Source organism: Notamacropus eugenii, chromosome 6 (assembly GCF_028372415.1).
Source record: "Notamacropus eugenii isolate mMacEug1 chromosome 6, mMacEug1.pri_v2, whole genome shotgun sequence".
NCBI lineage: Eukaryota > Metazoa > Chordata > Mammalia > Diprotodontia > Macropodidae > Notamacropus > Notamacropus eugenii.
The window spans coordinates 227,879,925-227,899,277 of NC_092877.1; positions in this window are offsets into that span (position 1 = coordinate 227,879,925).

Here is a 19,353-nt window from a genome sequence, read left to right on the forward strand (position 1 = left end):
GATGAGGAAGAACAATGCGTACCATCAGGGAAAGACATAGAAGTCAAGGCTTCTGTATCCCAAACATCCAGAATAAATATTCAATGGACTCAGGCCATGGAAGAGCTCAAAAAGGATTTTGAAAATCAAGTTAGAGAGGTGGAGGAAAAACTGGGAAGAGAAATGAGAGAGATGAAAGAAAAGCATGAAAAGCAGGTCAACACCTTGCTAAAGGAGACCCAAAATAATGCTGAAGAAAATAACACCTTGAAAAATAGGCTAACTCAAATTGGCAAAAGAGGTTCAAAAAGCCAATGAGGAGAATGCTTTCAAAAGCAGAATTAGCCAAATGGAAAAGGAGGTTCAAAAGCTCACTGAAGAAAATAGTTCTTTAAAAATTAGAATGGAACAGATGGAGGCTAATGACTTTATGAGAAACCAAGAAACCACAAAACAAAACCAAAAAAATGCAGACTGGAAGATAATGTGAAATATTTCATTGGAAAAACAACTGACCTGGAAAATAGATCCAGGAGAGACAATTTAAAAATTATGGGACTACCTGAAAGCCATGATCCAAAAAAGAGCCTAGACATCATCTTTCATGAAATTATCAAGGAAAACTGCCTTGATATTCTAGAACTAGAGGGCAAAATTAATATTCAAGGAATCCACCGATCACCGCCTGAAAGAGATCCAAGAAGAGAAACTCCTAGGAACATTGTGGCCAAATCCCAGAGTTCCCTGGTCAAGGAGAAAATATTGCAAGCAGCTAGGAAGAAACAATTCAAGTATTGTGGAAATGCAATCAGGATAACACAGGATCTAGCAGCTTCTACATTAAGGGATCGAAGGGTGTGGAATATGATATTCCAGAAGTCAAAGGAACTAGGACTAAAACCAAGAATCACCTACCCAGCAAAATTGAGTATAATACTTCAGGGGAAAAAATGGTCTTTCAATGAAATAGAGGACTTTCAAGCATTCTTGAAGAAAAGACCAGAGCTGAAGAGAAAATTTGACTTTCAAACACAAGAATGAAGAGAAGCGTGAAAAAGTAAACAGCAAAGAGAAGTCATAAGGGACTTATAAAAGTTGAACTGTTTACATTCCTACATGGAAAGACAATATTTGTAGCTCTTGAAACTTTTCAGTATCTGGGTAGTTGGGGGATTACACCCCCACACCCCCACACCCACACCCACACACACACACACACACACACACACAGAGCACAGAGTGAATTGAATAGGATGGGATCATATCTTAAAAAAAAGAAATTAAGTGGTGAGAGAGAAATATAATGGGAGGAGAAATGGAGAAATGGAATGGGGCAAATTATCTCTCATAAAAGAGGCAAGCAAAAGACTTTTTAGTGGAGGGAAAAAGAGGGGAGGTGAGAGAAAAACATGAAGTTTACTCTCATCACATTTGACTAAAGGAAGGAATAAAATACACACTCATTTTGGTATGAAAACTTATCTTACAACACAGGAAAGTGGGGGAGAAGGGGATAAGCAGGGTAGGGGGGGATGATGGAAGGGAGGGCAATGGGAGGAGGGAGTAATCTGAAGTCAACACTCTTGGGGAGGGACAGGATCAAAAGAGAGAATAGAAGCAATGGGGGGCAGGATAGGATGGAGGGAAATATAGTTAGTCTTATACAACACAACTATTACGGAAGTCATTTGCAAAACTACACAGATATGGCCTATATTGAATTGCTTGCCTTCCCAAAGGGAATGGGTGAGGAGGGAGGGATGAAGAGAAGTTGGAACTCAAAGTTTTAGGAACAACTGTCAAGTACCGTTCTTGCTATTAGGAAATAAGAAATACAGGTAATGGGGTATAGAAAGTTATCTGGCCCTACAGGACAAAAGAGAAGATGGGGACAAGGGAATGGAGGGATGATAGAAGAGAGGGCAGATTGGTGATAGGAGCAATCAGAATGCCAGTGTTTTGGGGTGGGGGGAGGGGACAAATGGGGAGAAAATTTGGAACCCAAAATTTTGTGAAAATGCATGTTAAAAGTTAAATAAATAAATTTTAAAAAAAAGAACTTTGGAATTGATTGTGTGACATGGAAGACATTGGCACAAGACTGCCCAGCATGATGCACCCTCAATAGAGAAGTTACTGAGCTCTATGAGCAAACCAGAATCAAAGTAACTCAAAAGAAACATGAGATGTGCCAGTTTAGAGAATCTGCCCCAAATGTTCATATGGACTATTTGTGTCTGACCTGTGGTAGGGTATCTCAAGCTCACATTGGTCTGATCAGCCACAGTCAGACATATTGTGACTTGACTCTAACATAGTGATGTCATTTTTGTCCTCTTCAAGAAAGAAGGATAACAACCAACTATTCAGATGGATGAATACATATAGAGTTCTTCCGTTAGTACATTGGACAGGTAGTTGAATTGGAAGAGGATGGGCTAGGTTTCATTTGAGAACTGACTTATTACTCAAGCCTCTCCCTTAAAAAAAGACTTACCTTGAATAACAAGGTATATGGTGATAATGTATATGCCCGTAAGTCATGGAATACCACTATGAAGAACTGAAGTTCAAGATCACCCAATGAGCAATGGAAAGATGAATGGCAGCTATGAATAGACTGCAACACATTATATATAAGAAACTATATGGAAGAAGCAATGTAATGGATGTCATCAGAGAAATGTGTGATCAGAAAAGAAGATAAGTTGGTCAAATAGTAAAAATGAGAGATAATGGATGATAGATAGCATGTATTCCCCTGGCATAAGGATGACTAAAGAAAGATCTCCTATTCACCATACCACATTGGGTGTACTCCTTATGTTGGATTCATGGGATATCATGGACAAGACACAGAGGTGGGGAACCAGCAGCCTCGAGGTCACATGTGACCCTCTAGGTCCTCAAATGTGCCCCTTTGACTGAATCCAAACTTCTCAGAACAAATTCCCTTAATAAAAGGATTTGTTCTGTAAAACTCAGACTCAGTTAAAAGGCCATACCTAAGGACCTATAAGGCCACATGTGACCTCAAAGCCTCAGGTTCACCACCCCTAGACAAGAGCATCACAAGATAGGCTTGCATAGATGGACTACCATATTCACTGTTGCAGCAAGCAAATATATATGTATCAAAGTTCAATGAATAATACCTTAGTGTATTTACACGCTCATGGGAAATTCTACTCTGGATTACAGCTCCTACATTTGAAGGGAAATATAAGGAAATAGGGAGAGTTTTTGATTGTTCCAGTCCCTTGGGATCCTTGCTCTAATGCCTCTATTGCCTTTTGAATCAAATAGAAACTCCTCCTTTTGATATTTAAAACCCTTCAGGACTATCCTTGACCTACTTTTCTGACTTCATTCTACAAGGCACACATGTTATGTCTACTCAAACCGGTCTTTTCACTATTCCTTATCCATTACATCTCTACGCCTTTGCATATGTCCCATGCTTGGAATGAAATCCTTCCTCATCTTAAAATCCCTACTTTCCTTCAAGTCTCTGCCCAGATGTTACCTTCTACATTAAGGTTTTCCTTATCCTTCATCTCTCAAGCCTTTGTCCTTAATGTCTATACTTGTGTATGTGTACATACACACATGAGATCTATACATATATGTGGATCTATACATATATGTGCATAGATATGCAGACATATTCTGTGTCTGTATATATGTGTATAGATCTTTATATATCTATATGCACACACATATACATATGCACACAAATATACATATATATACATATATGAAAATCATATATGTATATGAGAGAGAGTTATTCTAGTTCAGGAACTATCTCACTTTTGTACTTCTATTCTCTAGTAGCTATAGAGTGGATGCTTAATAAATGCTTTTTAATTGATAAATTGTATTGTTCTGGTGAATGATTTTCAATATATCTAGAACAAGGGAATAAGACAAAAACAAAACCTCCCATTCAGCCTTGCCCTGAAAAGATTCAATGCATGAGGTTCAAGTCGGGGTCAGAATATTCTCCACGATATGAATTGCCACAACTAGTAATTACACCCTCCTCTGTGGGATGTCAGGAAAAGCCTTGGATTCTCTCGGCTAGATCTTGATGATAACAACTCTTATAAAATCCAGTTGTGTTTTTAAGAATAGTCTTTCCATCTGAGTGACTTCTACTGTAAGCCTTCCTCTTTCACCTATTTACGTAGTGCCCCTATCCTGCCTTGAAGTTTTATGTACTCTTTAAAATGTCATAGTCCTACAGTGGAACTTGAACCAGTGTCCTGGCCCCAGGGTGACAGTTCTGTTACCATTCAATTAATAGTGTTTTCTCAAGTCTTCTAAATGGAAACTCTAAACTGAAATCCCATCTGGTAACTGCCTGGTGCAATGCTGATAAAATATCTTATCTTACTTAAAAATGCTTATCTTGTTATTTTTCACCAATTCATTGATGGGTACTGGGTGTAATAGAAAGTGGAAACAAAAAGGAATAAAGTTGTCAGTTCCAAAGTTGAGACTAAAGTCCTTAAACCTCTTTCTGTAAATCTTCTTTACATACTGTCCTAGGACCACATTGCTTCATGACTACTAGACTGTAGAGTCCTTTAGAGTGGGGTGTGAAGGAATTACTCAGGTGTTGTCTAAGGCAAACCTTGTTCCTGGTTTTTAGATAAGAATTCATTAGCAATTCAGCACCTGGGTGTACTTGCAGCATGACTAGTCACTCAAAACTTCTCTGGGGACACATACCTGATCAATGTATCTGAGATATATAGGGAAGAACATCTGCAGCCCAATTAGTCCTCCATGAGGAGATCTCCTTGCTCATTCTCTCTCTCTCTCTCTCTCTCTCTCTCTCTCTCTCTCTCTCTCTCTCTCTCTCCCTCTCTCTCTCCTCCATTTTTCTCTCATCTCCTAAGAGAAAAACCTCTGTTATAGGGTTTCTATATTTTTTTGTGTTATGGACCCCTTTGGCAGTTCTTTGAAACCTACAGACCCATTCTCAGAATGATATTTTTAGATATATATAATAAAAATACAGTGTAAAACATCACTAAGATTTGGGATGTGCTGTACAAAGGATTGCAAAGAAAATCAATTATGTTGAAATCGTTATATCAAATTTTTTAGGGACTATAGATTAAAAACATCTGATAGATAGTGTAGTTGATAGAATGCTAGTCACACAATAGCTGTGAGACCCTGAGCAAGTCACTCACCCTCTATTTTCCTCAGTTTCCTCATCTGTAAAATGGGGATAATACTAGCAAATACCTCCCAGGGTTGCTGTGAGGATCAAATGAGATAATATGTAAGTGCACAAAAAACTGTGTTATTTTCAATTTTTTCTCTCTAGAACCTATGCCAATGCTTTGTGTTAATAATAATAAATATTTATTTGGCATTTTAAGATCTAAAAAGCATGCCACATAGTTATAGCTTTTGATCCTCACAACAGCCCTGTGAGGAAGTGCTATTATTATCTTAATTTTATAGAAAAGGAAAGTGAGACTGAAAGAGGTCAGGTGACTTACCCAAAGTCACACCTGTCCCAGGCAGGATTTAAACTTGAGTCTAGTAAGCTCTTAATTTTAAAATTGAATTTTGCTTCACTAAACTTAAATATATATATATATATGTATATATATATATACATATATGCATATATGTATATATATATATATATATATATATATATATACATATATATATCAGTGCTTATTGTGAACCCATTGAGGAGCTAGGCAGCCTAGAAGATATGAGTATATGACATAGTCATAGAATTTTTTATTTGAAAGGGATCTTTGAAGACCCTTAGTTTAATCTCCTCATTTATAGACAATGAAACAAGATGTCAGTGTCAAGGTAATTTACCTAAGGTCACACAGGCTCCTTGTCTTATACTCAGAACAATAAAGAATCAAATGCTGCTGGAGTTTTTGAGGCTATGTTCACATGTTAAAGATGTTTGGAAAACAGTGTGGGCTGAAGATGACATTTGCCACCTGAGAAAGATGGCCTTTGAATGAGGTAATACCAGGATCCAAGGGAGGGGCAGGGCAAGAATCCAAAGAAAAAGATGATTAGGAAAAGAAGAAAACAGTAGTGATAAAAATGAGGGAGGAAATCATGCTGATGCATCATCCTGCTGCCAACATCATGTTTATCTCCCTTTGAAATATACTTATAATACCTCTCTATATTCTTGGTGGAATTTGAACCTCACTTATAGAAATATAGCACTTGATTGTTTTTTTTATTCCTTTAAGAATCATAAAATGCTTTTAGATATTCTGTCTTTATGGGATAGGCTTCTGAATTTATAGACATTTAAGAGCACTTTGAATAAAAGGGCAAAAAATGTTTTTTTATTATTCCAGTAAAATCTTTGTCATGATTGATAAGAATCCCAGAAAAATAGGCAGAGTTTGCAAATGGAACAAAGATCCATAACATGGCAGCACTTCTACTGATTTTTTAAAAATTTTTAAATTTTAAATTTTTTAAAATTTCATTTTTTTAACGAACAAATATTTTCTCTTCCTTCCACCTTTCCCTCAACACCATTTGGAATAAAAAGGAAAAACAGAATAAAATCCTTTTGACAAATATGTAGTCAAGCGAAGTGAATTCTTCCAATGCCCATGTCTAAAAATATGTTTTATTCTTTCTTAAAAAATGTATGTCATATTGAGTTCAACACTTCTAGTAGGAGGTGCTGTTTCATCTCAGTCTTCTGGACTCAAGATTTATTATACTATACTCAGAGTTCTAAAGTCTTTTAAAGTTGTTTTTCTCTGTAATGTTGTTAATGTATAAATTATTTTAGTTTTTGATCACTTTGCTCTGAATCAATTCATAGAGACCTTCACAATTCTCTCTGATACTGTCCATTTCATCATTACTTATGGCATAATGATACTCCATTACCATATACCATATTTTGTTTATATACCATATAAACCATATATCATATACCATAATTTGTTTATCCACTCCAGAAAGAAAAGAATTGGTTTGCAGTTTACTTTTGGTTCAGCCATTTCAGTTATGTGTAACTCTTAGCTATCCCATTCGGGGTTTCCTTGGCAAAGATCCTGGAGTGATTTGCTATTTCTTCCTCCAACTCATTTTATAGATGAGGAAATTGAGGCAAAAAGGGTTAAATGACTTGCCCAGGGTCACACAGCTAGTATCTGAGACTAGATTTGAACTCAGGTCTTCCTGAGTGATTTTTTTCTAGAGCCTCATGCTCGATCTACTGTGCCACCTACCTGCCCTATATGTTGTTTAGTAACTATGATCACAGTTCCAAATTTAACTGGGCCAATTTACAGATCTACCAACAGTTCATAAGCATTGTTTTCCCATAACCCCTTTGACATTTGCCATCTTTGCAATCTTGTGGGTGTGAAGTAGAACCTCAGAGTTGCTTTAATTAACATTTATCTAATTATTAATGTTCTGGAGCATTTTTTTTTCCAATGGTTATCGATAGTTTAGATTTCTTCCTTTGAAACCTACCTCTTCATATCCTTTGACCATTTATCATTTGGGTAATGGATCTTATTTTTATTATGTGAATCAGTTCTTTATATAGCAAGGCTGGCTCAATTTGGTGTTGTGTATCTCACAGAAAGGCAAAAATAGGTACATTTCTAGTGTCTCCTCCCCTCCCAGACCACACACACACACACACACACACACACACACCCCTTTTCTGCAGCGGACACTGGTTCTTAGCAGGAAGAGAAGGAGGAGGTTGGGGCCAGAGGCTACACTCTCTCCTTTTCTCAGATACCAGAATAGAATTTTGTCTCCTCCTTTAAGTATTATTAGTCTAGCAGATGCAGTTTTCGTGTTAAGCTAAACTCCTGATCATTGTTTCTTAAAGGGGAAGGAAGACTCCAAGCTTCGCTACCCAACAAATACCGATTCCATAATGAACAGCATATAGCAAAGAAACCCATTAGTCAAATTGAGAGCAGAACAAATCAGGGGAAAAAAATCTCCACATTAGAAGATAAACCAGACAATTCTTATCGAAGGAGCTCTCCCATTGGGAGTAAAATGAGCAACTCAGCTAAAAGGGAAAAGTCCCAGATCTAAAAGGGAAAAGTCCCAGATCTCACAGGGGGAAATTCCACTAAGTCCCTAGTGCAACACGCTGTGGATAGGGACATGATAAAGATCACCAACTCTTCTCATGCTGACTTGCTACCAGAGTCTCTTCTCTTTACTGACCTAAAAAAAGGGTAGCATGGTATGGGTCTTTTTTTCTTCCAAAGTACTTGAAGAGACCAGATCTCTCTTTTCTGACTGCCCCTCATGCAGATATAGGACACTGATCTCTAACCATGATGAGAGAGTCCCATGACAGTGGTCTTTGGGGTTCAGGTTATGTTCATATATATATATATATACATCTGGAAATGAAACTCATCAGGGAAACCTGCTGCAAATATTTTCCTATTAAAGATTTCCTTTCTAATATAGGTTTCATTGGATTTATTTTGCAAAACCTTTTAAATTTTATATAATCAAAATTGTCCATTTTATGTTCTATAATCTTTATTCGTTGTTTGGTCATGAACTCTTGTCCCATCTACAGATCTGACGTTTTCTTTGTCTCTCTAATTTGGTTATGATGTGAATTTTTATATCTGTCATCTATCTATTTGGAGATTATCTTGGTCCATGGTATGAGATGTTGGGTCTAAACTCTAAACCTTATATTTGCTATTGAGTCTTCCTAGGAGTTTTTGCCAAATAGGGAGACCTCACCCTACTAGCAACAGTTCTTTGTGTTTGTCAAATACTAGGCTGCTAGTTTTGTATACTTCTGTTTACTGTGGAGTTCATCTGTTCCACAGATTGGCTCTTCTATTTTTTTTAACCCATACCAAGTTATTTTGATGATTATTGTTTTATAGAATAATTTGGGATTTGGTGCTGCTATGTTTCCTTCCCACTTTTTTTTTCCCATTTTGCCCTAGAAGTTAATTGTTTCATTGAATTTTATTCCTGCAGATGAATTATGTTATTATTTTTTCTAGTTTTAAAAAAGTCATATTTTAGTACTTTGACAGGTGTGGCACCAAATTATTTTAAGCAGTTTATTGTTTTCATTATATTAGCTCAGCTTATCTATAAGCAATTGTCATTTCTCCAGTTTTTAGGTCTATCTTTATTTTTGTAAATAGGGATTGTATTGTTTTGCACATTGTTCCTAAATGTACCTTGGTTAGTACGTTACACATTTGGTAGTTTTTTAAGTGGGATCTTTCTTCCTATTGGTTTTCATTGGTGATGTGCAGAGATACTGATGATTTATATGTTAATTTCATATCCTATTATTTTGCTGAAGTTTATTTCAATTAATTTTAGTTGGCTCTCTAGGATTCTCTAAGTAAACTATATTATCTGCAAAAAGTAATAAATCTATTTCCTTTTTGCTTGCACTTACTCTCTGCATATCTTTTCTTGTCTTATTGCTATAACTAGTATTTCTAGAGCTAGTAGCAGTGATAATGGACATCCTTGCTTTTCCTCTGATCTTAATGGAAAATTTTCCTATTATTATATATTATTGGCTCTTGGTTTAGATAGATACTGCTTATCATACTAAGGAAAAGTCAATTTGTTCCTTTTTTTTTAGTGCTTTTGACAGGGATGGGTATTGTATCTTATTAAAAAGTTTTTTCCTTATTTGTTAATAGAATGACATGATGTTTTATTGTTCTTGTTATTAATGTGGTTTAGTTTGTTCATAGCTATCTTTTTTAAAATTTATGGAATAAAATGAGCATTTCCATAACATAGTATAATAAAAAAAGGTGATCATACATAAAATTGCAAATCTATTGTGGACAACTTCCTTTTCCTTTTTAATGCATAATAAAGCTATCATATAAATTTTTTTTCTTCCCTTTTTCCCTCCCCTGACTTAGAGCTGACTATCTTTAGACACAAATAGGTATATGTATGTAAAATTATTCTATACATATTTCTATTTGTTAGTTCTTTCTCTGGATGCAGATAGTGTCTTTATTCATATGTCCTTTATAATTAATTTTGATATCTATGACTTATTTGCTCAAATGACTTATTTGCTCAAAGCCGTTTTGAAAATAATATGGTTGTTACTGCATACCATGTTCTTTTGGATCTGCACATTTCACTCTTCATTATTTTGTGCAAGTCTTTCTGTGGTTTTTTATTTAAGATAATTATCTTAATGTTAAACCAGTCCTGCAATCCTGATATAAAGTGAATATGGTCATAGTGTATGAACTTTTTGATACATTGGCCTCTTTGCTAATATTTTTTTTTAAATTTTGGTGTCAATATTTATTAGAGACATTGATCTATTGTTGGGTTTTTTTTTTAACTCTTCCTGGATGAGGTATTAAGGCCATATTTGTGCTACAGGATGAATTTGTTTGCATCCTTATATTTCCAATTTTTGCAGACACTTTCTCTTATATTAGAATTAACTGTTCTTTGTTTGATTCACTTGTAAGTCCATCTGATCACTTGATTCTTTTCTTTAGAAATTCACTTTTTGTCTTTTTTCTAAAAGGGTGTTATTAAAAATCTCTGTTTCTTGTTATATTAATCTGGAAATTTTATATGTTTGTATATAATTGTTTCATTTAAGTTTTTGTTTTTATGTAGCGTATAGTCACTAAAATAATTTCTAATAATTTTCTTTATCCTTTTTTGTTGTGAGTTCTTTTTCTTTTGCGAACAGTAATTATACTTTTTAAGAAAAAAAATCAAAAATAGCTAGTGGCATATCTATTTTATTGTTCAAAAAATAACTCCTACTCATTTTATTTGTTAATTCAGTGTTAGTTTTTTTCTATCAGTTTGGTCAATTTCTTTCTCAATTCTCTGTTTTTCTATTTTGAGTGTTTAAAACATTTTAATTGTATTCTCAATTCATAGATATGTTCTTCTTATTCTCTTTTGTTGATGAAAATATTGATAGATTAAATTTCCCGCAAGGACTGCAACTCCCAAATTTTGGTGTATTTCCATTGTTGTCATTATCTTTAATGAAATTATTTATTGCTTTTATAATTTGTTCTTTGTTTCTTTCTTTTTTGCTTTTTTTTCTCAGAAGAAAATATTGTGGTATTTTTATTATCTGGTACTACATTATGAATTATTTGTAAAATTATTTTTCTGTAGGGCTGCAAAAAGCATTTTCAGAGGGACTTCAGACCTTATCTCAGTCTGACAATAAAGACAACTATCCCTTCAAGGAAGGGAGCCAATTGTCCTTTGCTATCCTTACCTGATAGTGAACTTGTTGGGCATGTCTCCAAGGTAGATGACTACCAGAGCCAGTCAGGACGCTCTGTTCCACTTCGCTTCTTTTTTCAGTTTAGAGGGAAATGTTTTATAATCACCACATTTTGTCTGATTTTACTCTCCTCCTGGCAGTCAGTCAACTAGCATTTATTAAGCCCTTACTATGTGCCAGGCTATATGCTAAATGCTGGAGATACAGGGATACAAAGAAAGGCAAGTAAAATAAAATTCAAGTTTAGGTTTAGGTAAAGAGCACTGGATTTGGAGTTGTAGATATTGTGGTGAATCTTGGCCATGTTACTTAATATCTGTATGACCTTCATTTCTCTGAATCTCACTTTCCTCATCTATGAAATGAGGGAGGTTGTTTTAGAAAACTTTAAATGTCCCTTCTAGTTTTAAATATCATTATCAAAGTGTTTTGCCCCCTACTCTTTCACTTCCTCATGGAAAAAAAAAGGAGAGAGAGAGATGGAATGTTTTGTGTGAAGAATGGGATGGAGGCCAGTGTCACTGGATCATAGTATATACTGCATTGGAAAGGAAGGTATAAGAAGACTGGAAAGGTAGGAAGAAGGGCTTTCAAGATCAAACAATGGATTTTGCATTTGATCTTGGAGGTAATAGCAGTTACTGGAGTTGATTGAATAGGGAGGTGACATGCTCAAACATGTGCTTTAAGAAGACAACTTTTATAGTTTAGTGGAGGATGGCCTGAGCTGTGGAGAGACTTGAGGCAGGGAGACCAACCACTAGACTAGTCTAATAGTCCAGGCTAGAGGTGATGAAGGCATGTACCAGGGTAGCAGCATGTCAAAAGACAGAAGGGGTAATATACAAGAAATGGTATGTAAGTAGAAGTTAGATATGGCAACAAATCTAATATGGGGGGAATAAGAGAGGTTGGGGAGGAGGGGAAAGAGTTGAGGATGACACCTAGCTTGTAAGCCTGATCAACTGGAAAGATGATGGTACCTGGACAATAAGAGGGAAGTTTGGAATTGGGGAGGACTTAGTGCTTGATTGGAAGGGGAAGATATAAGGAATGTGATCTCCTTGGAAGCAAGGTCAGTCTTGCTTTTCTATTTGTTTCCCTTGGCATTCAGCACATTCTTAAATGCCTTTTCATTCATTCCATCATTCATTACTGATATCATTGCTAGTAGTGAGCTTATCTATTTCCTCAGGCTTGGTCACACCAAGATAACTAGTGAATGGGGTCACACTGAAGTCTACTATTTCAGAAGACCTCTGAAAATGATGAATTAAAAAATGTACCTCAGCTGGATATGATATTGAACACCTATAATCCCTGCTACTGGAGAGGCTACTAGGGTGGATCACTTGAGCTTGGGAGTTCTGAGCAGCAGGAGGGATGAAGTTAATCAGGTGTGTCCGTACAAAGTCCAACACCAATATGGCAAAACCCCAGGAGAAGAGGACCAGCAGGCTGCCAAAAGGGATAAGTGGTCCAGGTTAGAAAAAGAGCATGTCAGAGCTTCTGAATGGATCCACACCAGGGTGGAGCCCATGAAGAGTCATTGAACTTTCAGCCTGAACTAGCTAAGGAGACTCACTGTCCACCCTCTTTTCCCCCAAAAAAGTATACCTCCAAAATTGTCTATGAGATATTTGGAAGGGGAAGCAGTATTCAGCTGCAGATTGTAAAAATGAAGCACTGAAGTACTGAAGCAACTAAGCCAGGCCAATTTGCCATGATAGAGTTGCAATTTAGACTGTCTCCTGATTCCTGTCCAAAACTGCCTTGAGCCATGACATGTAAATAGGTCTACTTAGAAAAGAACTACCTGTCTCCAATGAAGACTATCTGTCTCCACCCCTAGCTATTGGGAACCAAAAAAGAATCTAAAAATTGCAACTTGCTGAGCTTAAAAAGAAAAAGCATAAATATATTTTATAACCTTATTCAAACAGGAAGTATGAATAATGAATGGTAAAGAATGAATAATCAACTATTTTAATAATTTTTTTCCCTCCAATTACATGTAAAAACAATTTTCAACATTCTTTTATTTAAATTTTGAGTTTCAAATTCTGTCTTCCCTCCCTGAGATGGTAAGCAATTTGATACAGCTTATATATGCACAATCATATAAAACATTTCCATATTAATAATTTTGTGGAAGAAAACAAACTAAAAAAGAAAGAAAGTGAAAAATAGTATGTTTCAGGATGCATTCAGATTCTATCAGTTCTTTCTGGAGGCAATTTCATCATGCGTCCTTTGAAATTGTCTTGGATTATTGTATTGCTGAAAATAGCTAAGTCATTCACAGTTGTTCATCATAGAATGCTGCTATTATTGTGTATAATGTGCTTCTGGTTCTGCTCACTTCACTCTGCATCAGTTCATGTAAGTCCTTCCAGGTTTTTCTAAAACCATCCTGCTCATTATTTCTTATAGCATTATAGTATGCCATTACCATCATATACAGTTTGTTCAGTCATTCTCCAATTGATGGGCATCCCTGAAAAATCAACTATTTAGAAAATATATATTTGATGGTATTGTAAAATGTAAACACTTGGAAGCGATCAGGGAAGGATTTCTAAACAGAAACCCTTCCCCTCCTTGATCAAGTTATTAAGAACTATCAGAGTAATAAGAATTTCAAGATGTTACCTCCTTCAGTTGTTAAAAATAACAGAGAAAGCAAAGTTCTCAAAGAAGTCAGTTTGCTATGTGGAGGATATCACAATCAAATTCCAAAGGACAAGTAGCATTGCTCATCATTCACTCAAGAGATATTTACCAGGATACCAAAATGATAATACTTGATAATACAATGCTAATACATAGTAACAATTCTATCATGTAGGATTTATAGTCTAGCAGAAGGGGATAAGTCAAATGCAAAAACAGTATAGACTCATCTTGAATATGGTAAGTGTTCTAACAGAGCTACAAAGTGCTATATCTGAGTCCAGAGGAAGAAGAGGTGACTTCTTGTTAGAGGAATCAGAAAAACCTTCATGAAAAAAGTCACATTTGATCTGGGCTTTGTACAGCCGGATAAGATTTCAAAGGTGGGAAATGGCAGGGATTGAGGAGGGACAATGAAGAAAGGCATTCCAGTAAGAGGGAATAGTATAAGAAAAGTCACAAAAATAGAAATGTAAAGCATATTCAGGGAATATCTATTAAAACAGTGTAACCTTAGGCAAGTCACTTAATCCTGTTTGCCTCAGTTTGCTCATCTGTAAAATGAACTGGAAAAGTAAATGACAAACCACTCCAGTATCTTTGCCAAGAAAACCCCAAAAGGGGTCTTGAAGAGTTGGACACAACTGAAATGAATAAACGACAAAATAGAATATATTATACTTAATAGAACATGAAGTCCTTAACAGCAGAGACTGTTTCATTTTTGTCTTTGTATCTCTAGTGCCTAGAATGGTGCATAACAGGCAAACAATAAATGCCGATTGATTGATTGATTGTCTGTGTTCATTAGTGGTGGTATTTTTCTTCCTGGAAAGGTAGAGAAATGGGGAAAACAATTCCTAATTTTCAGACCTGTAAGTTAAGACCATTCATTAGGGCATAAAACAAGTACTAAAGAAAATTATACCTGTATATATATCAGCAAGGGTAGTGATTAAAATAATCCTCTTCATCTTTTGGTGGAATAAATATGCATCATCAAAAAGGAACCCATAGATAAACAGGTTTCTGTATTGAGATAGACTATCCATTTATATGAGAGACAGCAAGGTAAGGCAGATTAAGGCTTGACTTCAGATTCAGAATCACATAGGTACTGGTCCTTCCTCTGACACATATAAACTGTTATCACCTTGGCCATGTATCTTAGCCTCTCAGTGTCCCAGGCAATTCAAGTTACAAATGAGTTTCTGACCTGGGAGAAGGGGGGCAAGGTGGGGAAGAAGGAAATTTCCATAATGGGAGTTCCCTAGGCAGATGAAATCCTAAATCAAGATCAAATGAAAAAATCAGTTAACCATACAATGAATAAATAAATAAGTTCAGTTGTATAAGTGTTGTCCAAGTAGTCCCTGACGTATGGAAGGTCTCCGGAAGAGAGAATAATTAACGAGCTGTCCATCACTCTAATTTGTTGGGAGCTTGCTAGGTCAGAGTGCCAGACAATAAGGGGACAGGGAGGAAGTAATTACAAAAGAAGGGATAGAAACTGTCTCTGTTCTGGATGTCCTTAGCATCCAATGATCCAGAACAAAGCTGAAAGCATACATGTAAGAACACAACACCATGTCCTACAGTGATTAGCTGCAATGCCACATACAACTATATACACCCAGAACAGCTCAAAGTTCACCTTCAGAAAAGTGATAATAAGAAGAAATTCACTAAAGTAACAATCCAAGTTCTCCCAATTATGCTTGGGTTAACGTCAAACACCTTTAGAAATCACCTTTCACTCCTTCAAACCATCAAGGATAATATAAATTTGGATCCTTCCCAAATTTTAGCCAAGGTTTTATGTAAAATTTTTCTATACCAAAGAGCACTTAATTCTCCTCATCTCTTTATCTTGGTTAATGTGAAAATCATGTCATGTATGTGTGTCTATGTATATATATATGTATACCCATATATGTATGTATATATACACATACACACATACCTACATATATACGACTACTTGACAACTACTTGAAACCAATTATATACAGTCCATTTTACTGTGATACATGAATTCACCAAAAGCACCTCAATTTGCAAAACTGTTCAATAAGAACCAGTGTTTATGGGGAAATGGGATTGTAGCACAATGATCAAAAACTTTGTGACACATAAGAACATGCATGCTAAATGGTTAGGTATTACATAAATACTAGTAGAGTCATGATGACAAATGCTATACACATCCAGGGAAATAATTAATGGAGTCTGAATACAAATTGAAGCAGCCTTTAAAATTTTTTTTCATGGTTTTTTCCTTTTTTTGTTCTGTTTCCTCTTTCACAATATGACTAATTTGGAAATATGTTTTACATGATTGTGCATATATAACCTATATCAAATTGCTTACTGTCTTTGGGAAGGGAAAGGGGAGAAAAAAGGAGAAAACATTTGGAACTCAAAATTTTTTTAAAAAAATAAATGTTAAAAATTGTCTTTGCATGGAATTGGGAAAAAATAAAATAGTGTTTGAAAAATTACTACTATCGAGAGTTTGTCTCCAGATTTGGGAAACTGTTTGACTTGCGTACATGACTGTATCAGCAAGGTGGGCAGGGGAAAACTGGCAGGATGGCGCTGCCTCATGCCCCTACTACACCAGAAGAAATGTAATAAATATGGCACTTTACCCTGACAAAGACCACTTTGCTTATGGAAGTGGACGATGGAAGGGTTGCAACTTGTGAGTTATTGTGAAGTGGTACAGTATTCTACATTTTTTATGTTTCTCATAGAAGAAATCTCACAGGAGCAAACTGAAAATTTGACTTATGCTTGAAATGTTCCCTAATATATCAATCACACTGGAACAAATTTGTTTTTGAAACATGTTACAAAAGAACTGATTACACATTATTTCTCTTTAAATATTTCTTGGTGGCATATTTCATATATCTTTAAGAAAGTCTCTGAGGCTATATTTATTTTATTTTTGCTTTTTTCAACAAACAATTTTTGCTTCTTTCAATTTCTTATAACCTGTCCACCAAGCTTGCTAGCTTTTGTGTTGCTTAGTGAAAAATCAACCTTTTCCCTGAAGGGGATTCTTCTCTCATCTCCTCTCATCTCACAGTGAGCCAGGTACCTAGAAGGTAGCTGACTACTACCATTCTCAGGAGTCTAGGGATAACTGAAGGGCTGGAATTTGTAACCCTGTAGCTCCTGAACCTTCATCTGCTTTGGTTCCCTATAATCAATCAATCAGTAGAATTCTATTAGCTTTTTAAAAAGGTTATTTTAAAAAGTATAGTAAGAAAAATCATTTCAAAAATATTCTCCCCAAACTCCGATGTGCACTCTTCCCTTGTACACACAAGGTACTTGGGAAGAGTGGGTACAAACCTAAAATACAATGGTAGTGAGGCACATGTGTAGAGAATAAATGTGACCAAGAAGTACCTCTCAGTTCTGGGCCCAGAAGTACTTTTCCACCTTTGTGGAGTTCTCATGAGTTTCCCTTTAGGTATGATTCTCTGTTGGGCTCTGAGGATCAGTAGTTTTCTGATCCATTGCCAACAATTCTCTTTTTCATAGGGGATCAGGATTACTGAAGCTATTCTTCATCCTCAGGTGACTTTCTTTCCATTTCTATCTTAAGGTACTTCTTCTTTTATCAGCCTCTACTATTCTGGTGGACTCTGCTATTAATTATAGTTGCTATTGGGACCATTGATGGCTTTGATGAATCTCCCAGTAACCTGTATATAGCAGCCTTTCAGAATCTTCATTCCAGATCAGGGAAGAACAAACACAAAAGAAAAAGGGTGCTAAGTCTGTGGACACATGGTGAGCACGTGAGAAATAAGACTGTTACCCTCCCTCATTTTTCACATATTCTATAGCAATTCTTGCTATAGTTGGTAATCAGGAAGGAAGAGACTGAGAAATCATTGTGTTCCCTTTTGTGTGTGAATTCAGTCCAGGTTCAGTACCTCTTCAGTCGTTAGCATTTCTGGTTCTGTAGCTAATTAAAAGATTTTGTCATCACACTATACCAGCCCCACTCAGTAACTAATGGCTGGAAACTGACTCCCCAAAATTCCACATACTGGATGAAAACCAGGTAAGGAATATCTTCCCATGCTCCACATAACTCATGAGGAAAAGCCAATCTGAGCCTGCTGGAAGGACTGAGCCTTCATTGTACAGTCCTATTATATAAAAATAAAGTTTTAGAACCATTCATTTAATGTGGGTGGGTTGAAGATTTTTCCTTATATTATCATTTGGAGTTTAAATAGCTACATAGTGCTTCCTGGTTTACAAGACACATTCCTGTGAGTTGTGAGCACAATATTACCCCATTTTGCAGAGGAGGGAAGTGAGGTTCCATTGGCTTGCCAGTGATGGTAGAGATGGGACTGAACCCAGGTCTCTTGATCCCAAGATGATTTATTCTTTCATAACCTATTTCAATTTCTTTCAAATTGATTATCCTAGCCAAATAAACTAAACTCACCTCTTGGTTAATGGAACATGTGGGACATTTGTGAGTATATGTATATGTGTGTATAAAAAAAAACTGGTTTATATAACTGCGGGATGTTTGAATGCCAAATGTACACTTACCTAAAAGACTGTTTTATGAAGAACTCACACAGGATAAGGGCTCAAGTGGTCAGAAGAAGAGATACAAGGACACTCTCAAGGCCTCCTTAAGAACCTTGGAAATCATTGTGTGACATGGGAGACCCTGGCACAGGACCGCTCAGCAAGATGTGCCCTCATCAGAGAAGGTGCTGTGCTCTAAGAGCAAAGGAGAATTGAAGTAGCTTGAAAGAAAGGTGAGATAGGCAAATTTAGAGACTCCACCCCAAATGTTCACATGGATTATTTGTGCCCGACCTGTGGCAGAGCATTCCAAGCTTGTATTGGTCCAATCAGCCACAGGTGGACACGCTGTAACTTGACGCTAACATAGTGATATCATTTTGGTCCTCATCAAGAACAAAGGACAACCACCCAACCAACCGTGTGTGTGTGTGTGTGTGTGTGTGTGTGTGTGTGTGTGTGTGTGTGTGTGTGTGTGTGTGTGTGTATGCATCTAAAAAACTGATTTATATAACTGTGGGATGTTAGCTATGGGCTACAGAGCTGAGTCATTAGGTGGGGCTCACTTTAGGAGAGAACAATTTAATATCAGTTCTTAACTTTCTTTTTGGATGGAGTACAGGCATGTATTAAGTGCATTAAAGATATTTATAAATCTGAGTTTTTACTGAAACCAGCTTATCAAAACATTTCTTTCGTCTGCATTATTTTACTTTCTTATAATCCAGATAGAACTCCCTCTTCCTACAATTTGTTGGTGTGGCAAGAGCACTGGATCTGAAATCAGAAAACCTATATTTTGGTCCCGGGTATGCCAGTTAGTAACTAGA